This window comes from Ascaphus truei, unplaced genomic scaffold (genome assembly GCF_040206685.1).
Source record: "Ascaphus truei isolate aAscTru1 unplaced genomic scaffold, aAscTru1.hap1 HAP1_SCAFFOLD_504, whole genome shotgun sequence".
NCBI lineage: Eukaryota > Metazoa > Chordata > Amphibia > Anura > Ascaphidae > Ascaphus > Ascaphus truei.
The window spans coordinates 95,942-114,235 of record NW_027456835.1 but is presented as its reverse complement, the minus strand read 5'-3'; the positions used below and the strand labels follow the sequence as shown (position 1 = coordinate 114,235).

Below are 18,294 nucleotides of genomic sequence, written 5' to 3'. Positions count from 1 at the left end.
ATCTATATGGTATATAAAGGACCCCAAACAGGTGCCCCTGATATCGCCTGAGGAAGAATACTTTTGTATTCGAAACGCGTCGCGAAGGGTGTCGCTGGTCTGTTTATCACATACAGCCAGTCTTCACACAAGTGTTTTTATTGCTATTTTTATTGCCATTTTCGATCGAAACGGAAAACGGGCGGGCACTTCCGGGACTACTATAGGGGGCCTCATTTGCCGCGCATGCGCACTACGCAGATCAACACGCCGACAAGCGTGTGAAGCAGAGACGCAGCGCAGCCTCTGAATACAGCCCCAGCGCGCGGGGCTTGTTCCTGAGGACTGAGATTACCCCCCCTCTTCATCCCATATGTTGCCCTACCAATAGAAGTGACGATCGTGATCTGGACCATTAAAGTTTTTATATATGTAAGTGCATATTATTATCTTTATTTGTTGTCAATACATATCAAATCTCAATCTTGGTGCGCTTTTGTGTTTTTTCTTTTTTTCTGGGACTCAATATAATTGAGAACTAAAATATATTTAAACTTGACAGAATTTGGAACGTTAGTGCATTTAATAACAGCAAACGAGGATACTGCTGCTGATGAAGTAGTTAGACAATTTATATGCAAATTACATACTAACATGAACAGGATATGAACATCAAAATAAAACTTATTCCAACGTTTGTGTAATACTAAAAATAAAAAAATTATAAAGAATATATACAAAATATAGTTAGATTGAATAATAAATAAATAATGATAATAATAATATTCAAATTGAATGACATCTAACATATGCCAGTCTTCTTTGAAACGTGAACCAATTCATTATCACATAATATACACATACCCTACCTATAACTAATAATATGAATATAATGTCCTTAATTGTATAAATCACATATATGTATAATAAATCTAAATACCGTACTAATATCTAAAAAGCAATAAATTGTGCATTATATAATAATTAATAAGAAAATATATACATATTTAAGCTTGAAAAAGAGAGAAACATTAAATGTATCTCTCCATATGTAAACTGGAAAGAAGAGATGAAACAGTGGTTAATGATTGCAAGAGACAAGCCAAAAACTTTTATATGGCTATAGATTTGTATATCAAATATAACCCTATTTTGGGTATATAGAGTCCTGATTGATCAAATTACAATTGTTCCTAAATGATTTTTTTCTATATCATTATAGAGAGAAGATCCCTATAGATATAATTGGGGGCAAAAATTAATCTAGCATAAGGGTGAAAGGGACCTGGATTATAACCATCCCAATATTATTTTTTTAAAATATATCAATGTGACGACTAGTATTGGTGCTGATTCTAGGTATAATAACTGCACTATATAAAGGATGAATATGTATTTGTAAATGTCTATATTAAACTATTGTACGTTGAGTAATAGGGGAGAGAAGCGAAGCTCTATTTTACTTAAGAAAAAGAAATACTAACAAGCCAAGAGGCAGCAATCCAAGTGAATAGAACTAACTAATAATTGAATTAAAAATGAATTTTATGTTTAATATTGTGTCTTGTGTAAACATGGTTTATATATTAATAAGTGAACTTAAATTCTAAATATGATTATTACATAGTAACTTATTAAGAATGATAAAGGAATGTGATTGTGTCAAAGATAAATATTGTGTCAAAGATAAATATTGTGTGTTTGTGATACAGTGCTGACCAAGGGTCCCACAATCACACCGACTAGGACCACGGAGGGAGCATGCTAAACATGCTCAACCCAGACCTCTGAGATCCCGTCAATGGACGTGGATGTTGAATCTATATTACACTATAGTACTTGTGTCAATGCAGTCGTTTAGACCCCCTGGACTTAATGTCTCCAACATATAAATCCAGAAGGTCTCCCTTAAGTTCAGTTTTTTGACCCTGTCGCCACTTAATAATGCTAGAGGGATATGTTCTAAGCACATAACAGTCAATGATGATGGATCCTTGTTGTGTATTTCCAAGAAATGTCTAGATAGGTTGTGAGTGGTAATACCATGTAGAATGTTTCTTCTATGTTCTAGAAATCTTGTGCTTAGAGTCCTTGTGGTTCTCCCCACATATTGGAGTCTGCATTTGCATGTAATGACATAGATCACGAATGAGGATAGACAATCCATATGACTCTTAATTGTATGTGTAGATTTATTAAAAAAGGATGTAACTTGGTTGGTTTTGCACATATGTTTGCATGTTATACATCTATTTCTACCACAAACAAAGTTGCCATTTATTGTCGGTTTTAACAAAGAAAGATCCTTAATCTGTTTAAGGCGACTAGGTGCCAGAATGGTTTTCAAGTTTCTGGCTTTTTTGTATATAATGGGAACTTTAGTTGGTAATTTATTTCCAATTATTGGGTCCCTTAACAATATACTCCAGTGTTTGTTGAGAATTGTTGAAATGCCTTTCACTGAATTATTAAATGTCGTAATGAAAAATGGTGACTTGACAGAATTGACCCCAAAATCACCATTGGTCCCTCCAACCTTGTTTGATTTGGATAATAAAGATTTACGCTCTAGGAGACCTACCTGTCGAAATGTCTCATATACAGTATGATGTGTTTGTCATAACCTTTGGCCAGAAATCTTTCAACCAATATTTCCCCCTGGGCCAAAAAATCAGAATGTGAAGAACAATTCCTCCTAATTCTGAGAAATTGGCCCCTGGGGATATTGGCCAACCATCTTTTGTAATGGTTGCTATTATTGTGTAGATAACTATTGGTGGCCACTGTTTTAAAGTGTGTTTTGGTGATGATTTCTCCATTTAAATGAGCCTCCAGTTCTAAGTCCAGAAACACAATCGTGTTCTTATTAACATTGTAAGTAAACTTCAGATCCATGTCATTGTTGTTAAATGCCTGCAGTTTATGTTCCAGGAGTTCCTGATCACCATCCCATATTAGGATGATGTCATCTATGTAACGGCTATAGTACACAAGACTCGCCCCCAGATCTGCATCACCCCACACATGTAGTTCCTCCCACAAACCCATGTAGAGGTTCGCATAACTAGGGGCAAATCTCGTGCCCATGGCCGTCCCACAGATCTGCAAATAATAAATGTCTTCAAATAAAAAATAATTGTGTTCTAGTATGAATGTAATAGCCTGCAAAATAAACAAGGATTGTGTGTTGCCTAAACTTGTGTCCAAATTAAGAAAATGTTTTACTGCTTCTAAACCTTTATTATGTTTAATGCAAGTATACAAAGATGTAATATCACATGTTGCCCAGATGTATGTGGGTTTCCAAATGATTCCAGAGATGGAGTCGAGGACATGCAACGTGTCTCTTAAATACGATTTCAATCGTGTGACTAAAGGTTGTAGAAAATAATCCACGTATTGGGACACGCTGGATGTCATCGACTCCACCCCTGAAACAATGGGTCTTCCAGGAGGGTTGGAAATGTGTTTATGTATCTTGGGAATGTGGTAAAAAATAGGTGTTCTTGGAAACCGTATGTAAAGAAAACCAAATTCTGACTTGTTAATGACATTCATATTTAGAGCCTGAGTAAGAAGATCTTTATACTTCTTTTGAAAACTTTCCATAGGATCTTGCCCCAAAATGATATATGAGGTATTGTCGCCTAAGAGTCTAAAAGCCTCTGACAGGTAATCTGTTCTGTCCTGCAGAACTATGCCCCCTCCTTTATCCGCCTGTCTAATGACAAGGTTGTTTAGACTACAAAGTTCCTTAAGTGCGATGTTCTCCTCTTTTGATAGATTTCTATTCCGTATTGATGTTGTATTTAAACACATTTGTTCAAAATCCTTAAGAACCATGGTGTAAAAAGTTTCAACAAATGCTCCCTTTGAATGGTAAGGAAAATACGTGGACTTTGCAGAAAAAGGAGAGTGGACTATTTTGGTATCTCTTACTGAAGGGAGATCAGCGGATCCATCAACACTTTGTTCTCTATATAAAACTAGGGGTCTTCCTGGTTGTGATGTAATATTTGTATGATTATTCGTAGATGATATAGAACTATCTAGCTCATAAACGGATAGCTGACTTATATCCAACAAATGTGATGACTCCTCTATTTGTATCCCTTCTTGTAACAGGGTGGACATTGCATCAATGCAAGCTATCTCCTGTGTGTTAAGTATACATTGTTGTTGTTCCTTGTTTTGCATCGTGAAATGTCGCATCAGTGTGATTTTCCTAATATATTTGTTCAAGTCTACAAACAGGTCAAATCTGTTTGGAAGACTACTGGGGGCAAATGAGAGACCCTTGGTCAGCAGTGATATGTGGTTACTAGACAAAATATGTGTTTATAAATTGAAAATGCCGTGTACCTCTGGATTGCTGGCTCTTAGCTTACCTACCTTCTTTCTTTGTTCGCGCTTCCCTCCCCTGGTTCCTCGCAGCTTCTTTTTCTCCGTTGTGGAGTGTTTGTATGATACGTCGGTTTCCGATCCCACAGGGGATAAGATTTTCCTCTCTCCCGATTCTCTTCTTGTGTTACTAATTCTAAAAAAGAGGCAGTGTGAGATTTAATGGTTGGGACAGTATTTTCTGGGTGGTTCTTGTTGCTATCCCTAATCTGTGTTTTAGGTATCGCCCCACTACTTTTGTCAATCACCACAGTCTCCTCACAACTTGCCCCCTTTTCTTGTAAGACTTCAAATCTATTTTCTGTAGGACAGGAAAATTGTGTATTTGCTATTGTCTTTTCACTTCTATGAGTGTTCTGTCCTTTGTCACTAGATGTTGAGTGAGTGTTTGAATTGTCTCTACTCTTGTCCCTTTGTTTGTCATCTTTATGGTTGGTTTTTTTATAATACTTATTTGGAGTATAATGTTTGGATCTATCTCTCCTATCATGTCGTCTCCAATCTCTGATTTTATCAGTAGCATAGTCAGTTTGATCTCTAACATATTTGCTACTCTTGCGATCACTGATCTCCTTTTCATATTTCAGTACCCTAGAGTCAACTAGTTTGTCCAACTCCTGGAATTCTTCACTTTCCACATATGGAATCATGATCTGTTGGGTTTCCTCTATTTCTTTTGCGATTTCATTAAGCTTATCTTCCCTATAATTTATTAATAATTTTATTAGGGTAAAGGAACATGACTCCATTGCGTCATTCCACTTATTTTTAAAATCAATATTTGTATCAAATGTTGGTTTTTTTGTAAACCTTAGGCCCCTAGGGACTATTTTGGCATCCAGATAATTCTGCAATGAAAGGAGATCAAGCCAATGTTTCATCTCTTCCTTCGCCAACCTTTCAAGCTTAAAAAAGTTGGTTTTTAGATCAATTGTATCCTCTTTGAATTCTGTCATATCTATTTCAGCTGAATCTGCATATTGTTGTCTCCTAATGAGACGCTCCTTACTAGTTTTCATCATTTTGCCAGATGTCCCAGAGATGCAAATGCAAGATGGGTGTAAATGGAAAGCTGCTGCTGTCTATTGAGGATGACAATTTAAAGGAACAGTTTTAAAGACAGCGCACCTTTTTCAGCACACCCAAATTGCTGCCTCTCTGGTGACGTGTGCCAAAATGTTGCACCAAATACCAATATTGATTAAGATATTTACATGAACCAACTGGTGCTCGCCTATACAAAATAAAATGTAATATAATGAAAAAATGTACATAAACCAAACAAAAAAAAAAATATAAAAAATGTGCAAAAATGTGAAAAAAATTATTACAATAATCTGTTGAAAATATATAAAAAATATAGCATAAAAATACAAAAAAATGAACTATAAAAAATACTTTAAGTCCAAATGAAGTCCATGAATGAATAAAACAAAGGTCCAGGCTGCTTCTTCTTGGGCTCACCAAGTTCCCATAGTACCTATTAGAAAAAGAAAAGAGAAAAAGCGCCCGATCCTTGTGTAAAATCAGATGAACAATTTAATAAATCATGGACATGACAAATGCACACTTACAATTTGTCTGATTAAAACAAGCATTTTATGGGACCTGCCCATGCACCAAACGAAGACTCCACAGTCACCTCCGCTCTGCAATCTCACGATTAGTTCGTATTCCAGTACTTGAGAACGCCGTTTTCTCCAGGGTGTATATCAACCATCCGTCAGGAGCTTCTCAGCAGCGTGCGTCCGCCATTACTCCCACGCATGTGGTACTGGATACCGGAAGGACTTTGCTTGTGTTTCCTTGGTCTCTCTCTGGTGCCGAAGGCAGGTCAGCCACCGTAGTTACAATGTAAACCGTCCCTACGCGTTTCTTCCGCCTTTGCGGATTTCATCAGGGGATGGACACCAAAGGGGCTATCTGGTGTTAAATAGTCCCTCATGTTAATAAACATTATATGACTCACAGGTGTGTTCAATTCAATCGGTGTCATTAAATCAAGTTGATATCTGGTGCAATGTAATTGAGAACTAAAATATATTTAAACTTGACAGAATTTGGAACGTTAGTGCATTTAATAACAGCAAACAGCAAATCTCCCCCCCCCCCACTTGGCGCACCTCTGGGTTATACTATATATATATATATATATATATATATATATATATATATATATACACACACACACACACATATATACACACACACACACACACACACACACACACACGTGTATGTGTGTATAAAACAGACTATATATATACATATAGTATGATATATATATATATATACATACTATATGTGTATGTATATATATATATATATGTATATATATATATATATATATGTATATATATATATATATATATATATATATATATATATATATATATATACACGACTATTAAGGTTAAAGATAATGGTGAAAGACAGGGTTGCAGACCTGTCTAAGACATGCAAATGAAAATACAGGAATATTTACAGTATATATATATATATATATATATATATATATATATATATATATATTGCGCGCGCACACACACATATAACGTTTTATCCAACTTTTTCATTTATCATTTGTAGAGAAAATGAACATTGTCGCCAGAAGCGCTATTTTTTCAAAATGTAACATCTCTACTAGTGTAAAATGATACTTCATATAAAGCAGGTTATGGGACCCAGTATAAAATGACTATAATGTCTCTTATCACATCCCAGTATATGGATACTTTCTATTATCACAAGCTGCTAACATGTGACAGGGCTCAGAGTCTGAGCCCAGAATGTGACATACTGAACATTCTCATTCTAAATTTCAAAAAATATTGTGTTGATTTCTGACCTGACTGCCGTGGTTACAGCTCAACCACTCTGTTCTACTGCATGTCACCACTTTCTGCCACAACCAGCTGACGGTGGATCTGCAAGGAGTTCAACGCTCATTGGCATCACATCTGTGGCTTGGTTAACGTATCATTTCTCCAGCTTTTTATTGTATTGTTTTGAAGTAGATTATATTTATTTAGTTGAATAGATATTTATTTAGTTTAATAGATATTTATTTAGTTAAATAGATTATATTTGTAAGTTTAATAAATTATATTTCTTAGTTTAATAAGTTATATTTCTTAGTTTAATAAGTTATATTTCTTAGTTTAATAAATTATATTTCTTAGTTTAATAAGTTATATTTGTTAGTTTAATAAGTTATATTTGTTAGTTAATAGATTATATTTGTTAGCACAGTAGATTATATTTATTTAGTTGATAGATATTTATTTAGTTAAATAGATTATATTTGTTAGTTTAATAAGTTATATTTCTTAGTTTAATAAATTATATTTCTTAGTTTAATAAGTTATATTTCTTAGTTTAATAAATTATATTTCTTAGTTTAATAAGTTATATTTGTTAGTTTAATAAGTTATATTTGTTAGTTAATAGATTATATTTGTTAGCACAGTAGATTATATTTACTAGTATTTAAGTCTCCCCCTCAGTGCCCCATTAGGACCCGTGCGCATATTTCACATCTTTTCGGAGTCGCTTATTTTTTAGACCCTCGGAGCCGAAACCTAAAGGGGTCAGCTAAGAAAGTTCGGATCAAGAGGAGCCGCACAGTTTAAAGACAGAACATTTCCAAGGGAGATGGAGACAATTTGGGTAAGATCTGATTAAAGGATAACCTTTGGGGAAGGAAAGGGTGACGCGGGAGTGTAAGAGGGGGGTGAGAGAGCAAGGTGGTGTGTCAGATTGGGGCAGAGCAAGAGAACGCAAAAATGATGGGGATTTGCTGCACACCAAAAAAAACAATTAGTCATACTTTTACCGGTGCCCCTTAGTCTCAGGGAAGACCGGCATTTCGTCCAATGGATACAATATGATTGATGGAAAAGGGCACACGGATTTGAATAAAAAAAGATAATTTATTGTGCCACAGACTACAATGTTTCGGCTGCTGGCCTTTCTTTGCTGGATTTAGTGGGTTTAGCCACTTTACCGAGAAAGGCAGCAGGCTGAAATGTTGTTGTCTATGGCAATGCAAGAGAAAACAGGTTGGGGGGGTGGGTTCTCGCAAGGTCGCCGACCCATGGGTGAGTGTCCCCGGTGGCAAATAGTCCTGGACCCCGGGAAAGCTGTCTGTGGCCCATACAAGCTGAGTAACATGTAGAAAGGACACATGTATGTTCAGAATGAGTTAGCATGGTATTTTGAGAGGCATCATAGCAGGTCAGTGCAAGTCAGTGCAGAGCACTGCAAGGTCAGTCAATATGAGGAAGGGTCCGATGGAGGAGTTGGAGGGTCCTAGAATATCTCTTAAAGCAGGGGTGCGCAAATCGAGGGGTGCGACATTTTCTTGGGGAGGGGCTCGGCGCTTATAGTGGCCCCTCGCTCTTCCCCACAGCATTTAAATTAAATGCCGGAAATCGCGCGCAAGGCCTCTGTAAGTTCCCTTTCCTTGGCTCCGGCGGCTTCTGGAGACAGCAACGTGGCATCACATGATGTGGCATTGCCATAGCAACGTGATATCACATGACGTCGTTACATCAGAACGTCGGAGACAAGGTGGGGAGGGTGGAGGGGGGAGCAGGGGAAAAAGGTTGCGCAACCCTGTCTTAAAGCATTGTCTTGCATACAGATCAGAGGCGAAGAATGGATATGGATATCCGATGTGAAGGAGGAAATAATACTGAGATCACTACCGCTAAGACCGATTCGATGGAAGAAGGTGAGTGATGAAATAGCCGTCACTGTGTAACTCTTCCAATTACCTGCAACTTCATGCAGAGAAATAGCAACGCTTGTTTTTAACGCATTAAGCGCCTAATGGGGAATTCAACTGCTGAGAGTTTAAGGGAGTTACTCACCAAACTCAGCGACGTTTCTGTGTCTCTGTGATAACTCCCCCAGGACATGCTTGAAAACCAGAGGTAACTCAATGTATTTTTGATAAATAGAAACATGACCTTCTGGGGAGGGGTATATAATGGGTACTGGGCCTGGTGAGGTGGGTATAACGGGTTCTGGGCCTGGTGAGGTGGGTATAACGGGTACTGGGCCTGGGGAGGAGCGTATAGCAGGGTACTGGGCCTTGGGAGGGTTGTATAACTGGGTACTGAGCCTGGGGAGGTGGGTATAACGGGTATTTGCCCTGTGGAGGGCGGTATAACGTGGTATTGGGGAGGGGGTATAAGTGGCACAGGAGCTCTTGCGATACAGAGTATCACTGTCCCTGGTTACAAACACTTCATGTCTCCTGCAGATCAGGACACGCACGAAGGTGGTGCCCTTTGTGCCACCAGACGACGAGGCGGGCTACGAGGCGGACGACGAGGCATACGATAAAGCGGGCGTCAAGTGGTGCGAAGAGGTGGGCTACAAGGCGGCCGATGAGGCAGACGACGAAGCGGATGTCAAGTCTGGCGACGTGGTGGACGATGGCCTAGGAGAATACGAGAGGTGTGGACGGATCTGCTGCTTCACCTTTTTTAGGCGGAGGAGAAGACCCCGGGAGCAGGTAGCAGAATACGAGAGGTGCGGACAGATCTGCTGCTTCACCTTTTTTAGGCGGAGCAGCAGACCCCGGGAGCAGGTAGCAGAGGAGCCAGGGCGTAGATCCAGGGGTATTCTAGGGGCCCTGAGAAGTTGGTTTGACCGCAGGAGAGGCAGATAAGATCAGGAAGGCTGCGGGAGGGGCAGGTACTATAGGGAGATTGGGATATTGGGCGTGAGAGGGTGAGAGAGAACAAGGAGCAGGGCCGGAGCACGGGTTTCATGCGCCCGAGGCGAAACTTAAAATTTGTGCCCTAGTTGTATAAAAAATAATAAGATAAATAAAATAATAAAATAAACAGTGGCGTAGCTATCGGGGCTGCAGGGGGTGCGACCGCACCCCAGCGCAACGCAAAATAAAAATAAAAGGGCGCCAAAATACTGGATAAAAAAAAGAATAATAATTTTTAAAAAAAGATAAATAAATTAGAAATAATAAGAGGAAAAAATAATAATGATTATTAATGCGCCCCTAGGACCTTTGCGCGCTAGGCGACCGCCTAATGGCCGGCCGGCCCTGCGAGGTATGCGGGAGGAAAAGGGGTGAATGGGATAGATATGCAGGGGAATGGGGGAGCAGGTGAGTTATACACAGGGGCACAAGGGCTCCATCACCCGCATCTCTATATACTGAGTGTGCCCCTGTGTATAACAACGCTGATCTGTGCTGTTCCATCTGATCTCACTGCGCAGTGATCCAGGGACCATCCGATCGCCATTTAATGGGGTCAGGAAGGAATTTTTTTCCCCCATTGCACAGCAGGGGTTATGTTTCGCCTTCCTCTGGATCACAGCAACAAACTGCCCTTTGTGCATGAATTATCAGTGAGATCTTTATACACCCTGCATTGGTCTTCACTCCTTTGCTGCCGGAGGGGCCTGCAGTGCATTGCTCTGCGTGTTACTATATCGCTCTGCAATGTGCTGCAGGCCCCTACCAGCAAAGAGATTAATTATTTCAATAAAATACTCTCTTTAATCTAACCTATGTGTAGTGTCTTTTCTATCCGTTGTATCTATTGCTAACAGCTCAGTGATTCTTCCCCAGGTCGCTGCACTAGTGTCACACTGCCAAGCCGGGTGTGAGGGAGATTTATAGGGTCACATATACACTTCTGCCAAAACACGAGTGCAAACAGGAAGCCCCTCTGATCTGTTATATCTTTTATAACACAAAACGGTATCTAAAAAGGTAAAAAGAACATACATGGGATTCTGCTACAAATATCTCTCTAATTACAAACCAATTAGCAAATCATTCAGATTAGAGTCGAGCGAAAAGAAAGGGTTAAGTATCTCATGTACAGTATATGCAGTGTAGGCTGTTCTGCGCATTACATGCAGGGGACAACGTTTAGGGGATATAAGTAATGCTGATCTCAGAGCTGACCGGCTGACCTGCTCTACCGGCTGATCTGCTCTACTGGCTGACCTGCTCTTCTGGCTGACCGGCTGACCGGCTCTACCGGCTGACCGGCTTCCCTTCTTCCAGCTAACTGACCTGAATTGTGGCCCCTGTATCTCCCAATTAAACGTTTTATTGGCATATTCTTGTTTGACTCGTTCTATACAGACATTTTCTATACATTCATTGTGGGATTTGATAACATCTGTAAGATCTCTCAGAACATCACATTCTGTACGTTTGTGCTGAATATTTTTCCATTCTCAATTTACTTAGGGGCCTATGCAGAGAGCAGCACTGGAAATAATTGGAATTGGTAATAAATTGTACCTGTAATGGCGTGATTTTATCTCCATATGCAGAAAGGTCAGAAAACTGCATTTAAAATCATGCTTGATTATGGAGAGTTTCAACCGGCGAGATGCGCGCTGGTGAAACATGTTTGAAAAAAAGCGCGTTTTTTTTTTTCTTTTCACTCTCGCCGGTGAGCTCCAGTTTCCTGCCAACTTTTGTTGGCGGAGCTAATTGTAGAATTTCTCTCCATTTTAATGGCGCGAACAGCCCCTAGATGGCGATCGTACCTTTCTGCATACGGCCCTTTTCAAAACTGGCGAGATTTTGGTTCTCGCCAGCCGTGCGGCGAGTTCTACTAAAAAAAAATAAAAAAATGCCGCTTTTTACTCAACTCGCCATTTTCAACCTTATTATAGCCATATAGCGCTAAAAAACGCCGAAATTTCCGTTCGCGCTGCTCTCTGCATAGGCCCCTTAATATTAGTTTTTGGCTTCAATTATTTATATCGAGCCCAAAATACCTTTATACAGAAAATGCTGTTCCCTTTATCCCACAAATGCTGCTTCATTAAAGCCCAGGGGTGGCACTTTGTGCATTCTCAAACTTTTAGGCAACATCCCTAATTTCCAAAAGTGGGATAAAATCTGTGCATATGGTTAATTTTTCCATTTTTCCATTGTGACAAAATATCAATTTTCTCACTCAGACTCCTAAATCCCTCCCCAAATATATCAGTTTCACATAAAAGTGTGTGCGCGTCTCCTTCCGCCTAACTGGCACGTCGTCCTTACGGGCGCCACTCCGTGTAACTCCACGCTGCCCTCCAGTGGTAAAAGAAATAAGATACATTTACTATACTCGTCTGGCAGATGCTCCCGTATAAGGTGGGTAACTCTGTATTAGGGGTCTAGGTAGAGTATATTTTATACTTATGTCGGATAGATGAGGAATTTATATTCCTAACGGGTTATTGTGAGAGGCCTTAGATCTTATCCTATATGCACGCAGCCCTCGCCTCTCTGACCTTGAACACGTACTTCAATCTGATTTTTTGAGACTTGAAACTGGATTTCCCAAAACAAACTGATTTTAAACACTGACAAGACTGTAACAATGGTATTTGGGACCAGAGCTAAATTGCTAAAGCTACCAATGACAGAGCTTCAGATAAAAACCAGCTCTAAAACCATCCTAGCCCCTGTTACTTGTTTGAAATAACTGGGCATATAGTTCAACTCCCATTTAACATTTGGGTTGCACATTGATACCGACATCCAAATCCTATGCCAAACTAGGTGTACTTTACAGGAACAAATCCTCCCTAAGGCCCTCATGCAGTAATCGCCTACAGCGATTCAGTAAGCCCAGAGAAGCTGGCGATTAGAGCAAAAATAACCGTTTTTTTTTTTTGCCGGAAAATAAATAAATAAATAAAATCTGCAGATGCGCGGTGATAAGCCACTTTTCGGCACTGATCGCCAGTTTTTCAAACACGCTCAATTCTATAAGCCCTGATCAGCTTATTGCGGCTGATCGCCACTTTAAAATTGCTGTTTCTTCTCCAAATTGTCCCGCCACAAAAGTAGGCATGAAGGTGGGGTGAAGCTGCGATGAAAATAAAATGCATGTATCCCGGAGCTGATATCCATTAATATCAGCATCAGAGACCCCCGGCATGAATCCCATGCATAAAAAATGCATTTACAGGCAACTTCATTACCGCCAAGGCAATGAAGGGATTATACACCCGTGCCAGGCTTATTGTGGGTAGCGGGGGTGGGAGAAGGTGGTATTTGGCCCTGGCTGGGTGTTTAGGCCTTGCCAGGGGGTTGGGGGATGACTTAACCTCTTCTTTAACTGAGCGGTTAATACCGCTAAGGTAATGAAGGGGTTAACCCCTCCCACTACCCCCCCCACCCGGTAGGCCTAAACACCCATCCTTGGGGCCAATACCCCGTTCACCCACCCCCGCTACCCACAATAAACACAAATACACATAACAGCCCCACTGGCCACCTCCTAGGTCCCTATTAAACCATTACAATATTCATAAAACCATTATTTTGTTTACACCCAGGATTATTACATGGGGTTAGGGCTATGTTATTCAGTGAGGGGTTGTATGTTTGTATTCGTAGGGACAGGCAAGGCCGGAGCCAGATGGGGTTCTCCTGCCTCTGTCCTCCCTGTCTCCTGACCCTTCCTGTAGCCGGACAAAGAAGAAGAAGCAGGCACACGGTCTTACTCAAAGGAGGTTTAATATGCCATAAAGTCCAACGTTTCGGCAGTCAAATACAGCCTTTCTCAAGGTGAAGGCTACCAAACACAAGAAACAGTCACAATATATACCACCCCCCTGATACTCACCCCTCCCGGCTCTGCCACATAACCAGGATGCTGACGCCCACCTGATGACGTCAGAGCTACCATATGGCGCCCCCTAGTGACGTCAGACGTCTAGGTCTAAATCCCTGGCAATACAGCATAGAGCTGCCTTGGAGGACTGCAGCCACAGCCACACATGGGGGAGTGTTCAGTCTGGGGAGAGGTGTGGCTGTGGCTGCAGTCCTCCAAGACAGCTCTATGCTGTATTGCCAGGGATTTAGACCTAGACGTCTGACGTCACTAGGGGGCGCCATATGGTAGCTCTGACGTCATCAGGTGGGCGTCAGCATCCTGGTTATGTGGCAGAGTGGGGTGGGGTTGCATCCCTTGTTTTTATGACTTTCTAATAAAGATAGATTTTTGCCAGACCTGCCTCTTCTCTGGATCATGGTGCGCTGCACTTTCTCTAGGGCAGGCCTGCACAACTCCAGTCCTCGAGGGCCGCACACAGGCCAGGTTTTTAGGATATCCCTACTTCAGCACAGCTGGCTCAATTAGTGGCTCAGTACGACTGAGCCACTAATTGAGCCAGCTGTGCTGATTTAGGGATATCCTGAAAACCTGGCCTGTTTGCGACCCTCGAGGACTGGAGTTGTGCAGGCCTGCTCTAGGGTATGGGAGACTGCCTGACGGGTGGCTGGGTTATGGGAGACTGCCTGACACTTTTATGGGAGTCTGCCTGACACTTGGGTGGGTGGGAGACTGTCTGACACTTGGGTTGACTGCCTGACACTTTGACTGCCTGACACTTGGGTGGGTGGGTGGGAGACTGCCTGACACTTGGGTGGGTGGGTGGGAGACTGCCTGACACTTGGGTTTGACTGCCTGACACTTGGGTGGGTGGGTGGGTGGGTGGGTGGGAGACTGCCTGACACTCCAGCTCCAGCTGGAAGGCGACCTGCACCCACGCTGATCGGAGTGCCACGGGGTGCTCTAAACATTATTCTGTGAGTCTTTTGTTCTGTTTAAATGTTTAATAAAACGCTCATTTAATTGAAGACTGTAACTGACGCCCTGCTATCATTTTACCCCACGCATCCCCGTTTCCTGAATCGGGGAGGGGGGAGGATTGGAACGTGTGAGGGAAGGGGAACCACCAGCAATTACTTTGCCCGCAAGCAGCTGATTATACGTTGCCACGGGAAGTACCACGGACGGGTCCATCAGACAACCCCACATTATTCTCTCCCAGGATCGAGCTTACACATGGCCGTGTAAGTAGTGTATTATTATTTTTTCTAAACCCCCCCCTTCCATCTGAACAACATTTGGGCTAAGAAGTGGATACCAGGAACAAGATACCCTTACACATATGTGCTCACACAGGGCCGTGTGAGTATTGGATTACCATATACTGTCATTTCGTCACCCCACCTTTATTAAACAGCTAGATATGCTATGAAGTCATCTTAGTAATGTTAATATAGGTCCATCTAATCCTTTGCTCCCCCTTTTTTTCCTTTTCGTTCTCCTATGACATGTTAGACTGCCTGACACGTGGTTGGGTGGGTGACTGACTGCCTGACATATGGGTGGGTGACTGACTGACACGTGGGTGACTGACTGACACGTGGGTGAGTGGGTGAGTGGGTTGGTGTCTGTATACATTCTGTCACTGATACACACAGACACTGGGAGGGGGCAGTCACACACACACTGGGGGGGGGGCAGTCACACACAAACACAGAATGGGAGGGGGGCAGACACACACACACACACAGAATGGGAGGGGGGCAGACACACACACACACAGACTTGGAGGGGGTACTTACACACACTGGGAGAGGGGCATCACACAGTGGCAGGGGGCAGACAGACACACACACAGACACACAGACTGGGAGGGGGCAGTCACACATACACACAGACTGGGAGGGGGGCAGTCAAACATACACTGGAAGGGGGGCAGTCACACACACACAGACTGGGAGAGGGGCAGTCACACACACACAGACTGGGAGGGGGAGGGCAGTCACACACACACAGACTGGGAGGGGGAGGGCAGTCACACACACAAACAGACTGGGAGGGGGGGCAGTCACACATACACTGGGAGGGAGGGGCAGTCACACATACACACAGACTGGGAGCGGGGCAGTCAAACATACACTGGGAGGGAGGGGCAGTCACACACACGCACAGACTGGGAGGGGGGGCAGTCACACACACATAGACTGGGAGGGGGGGCAGTCACACACACACACAGACTGGGAGGGGGGTAGTCACACACACACTGGGAGGGGGGCAGTCACACACACTGGGAGGGAGGGGCAGTCACACACACACAGACTGGGAGGGGGCAGTCACACACACACACACACACACACACTGGGTGTGGGGGCAGTCACACACACACTGCGAGGGGGGCAGTCACACACCCACACTGGGTGGGGGGCAGTCACACACCCACACTGGGTGCGGGGGCAGTCACACACACACTGCGAGGGGGGCAGTCACACACCCACACTGGGTGGGGGGCAGTCACACACCCACACTGGGTGGGGGGGCAGTCACACACACACTGGGAGGGGAGGCAGTCACACACACTGGGAGGGGGGCAGTCACACACACACTGGGAGGGGGGCAGTCACACACACTGGGAGGGGGGGCAGTCACACACACACTGGGAGGGGGCAGTCACACACACACTGGGAGGGGGGGCAGTCACACACACACTGGGAGGGGGGCAGTCACACACACTGGGAGGTGGGGCAGTCATACACACACAGACTGGGAGGGGGGCAGTCATACACACACAAACTGGGAGGGGAGGCAGTCACACACACAGACTGGGAGGCAGGCAGTCATACACACACAAACTGGGAGGGGGGGCAGTCACACACACAGACTGGGAGGCGGGCAGTCACACTTGCACAGACTGGAAAGGGGAGCAGTCACACACACACAGACTGGGAGGCGGGCAGTCACACACACAGACTGGGAGGGGGGCAGTCACACATACACTGGGAGGGGGGGCAGTCACACACACAGACTGGGAGGGGGGCAGTCACACACACAGACTGGGAGGGGGGCAGTCACACACACAGACTGGGAGGCAGGCAGTCATACACACACAAACTGGGAGGGGGGGCAGTCACACACACAGACTGGGAGGCGGGCAGTCACACTTGCACAGACTGGAAAGGGGAGCAGTCACACACACACAGACTGGGAGGCGGGCAGTCACACACACAGACTGGGAGGGGGGCAGTCACACACACAGACTGGGAGGGGAGGCAGTCACACACACTGGGAGGGGGGGAAGTCACACACACAGACTGGGAGGGGGGCAGTCACACACACTGGGAGGGGGGGAAGTCACACACACAGACTGAGAGGGGGGCAGTCACACACACAGACTGGGAGGCGGGCAGACACACACACACAGACTGGGAAGGGGGCAGTCACACACACAGACTGGGAAGGGGGCAGTCACACACACACAGGCGACATGGTGCTTACCTGTAATGCCACTGTAGGGAGCCAGAAGTAGTGAGGCTTTTTTCCAGTCTGCCGGCAGTTTCAGTTGCCAGCTGTGAGCCTTCCTTCTGGTGAACACACACACACACACACACACACACACACACACACACACACACACACACACACACACACTACATCCGTCCCTGATACTAAGCCCCGCCCCCGGCAAATCCTGACCTCCAACCAATCCCCTGCTTCTACTCTAAAGCCCCGCCCCGGCATCCTGCTATTGGGGGAAAACAAAAAATACGGCCGCCGCATCCTCCTCATGCTGCCGCCTCCGCGCACCGCCGCCGACTCGCGCACGGTACCAGTCACCAGGGGCAAAACCCGGGACATTTCCGGGACGGACTGTCAACCGGGACAGCACAGAAAAAAACGGGACTGTGCCGGCAAAACCGGGACAAATGGTCACTCTATAAATACACCTTATACTCCACATGCAGCACGTAACCATGAATGCAGTATATACTCTATATACGCCATGTACCCCAATTACGACACCTTATAACCCTGCATGCAGCAAATGTACACCTTATAATCCACATATCGCACTTAACCCTGACTGCGGTATATACACTATGCACGCCATGTAACCCAATTACAGCACATTACAACACTGAATGCAGCATAAATACACCTTATACTCCACATGCAGCACGTAACCGTGAATGCAGTATATACTCTATATACGCCATGTACCCCAATTACGACACCTTATAACCCTGCGTGCAGCAAATGTACACCTTATAATCCACATACCGCACTTAACCCTGACTGCGGTATA

General features: G+C 43.7%; 1 long non-coding RNA gene across 1 annotated transcript; it reads right to left on the bottom strand.

Annotated features, from left to right (window-relative positions):
• Positions 1-385: 385 nt before the first annotated feature.
• On the bottom strand, positions 386-17,583 carry LOC142484992 (uncharacterized). The gene is made up of 3 exons (XR_012798331.1): positions 17,487-17,583; positions 4,372-4,516; positions 386-1,035 (listed from the first exon to the last, which is right to left on the bottom strand). It is a non-coding gene; the product is annotated as an uncharacterized LOC142484992 (long non-coding RNA).
• Positions 17,584-18,294: the final 711 nt, after the last annotated feature.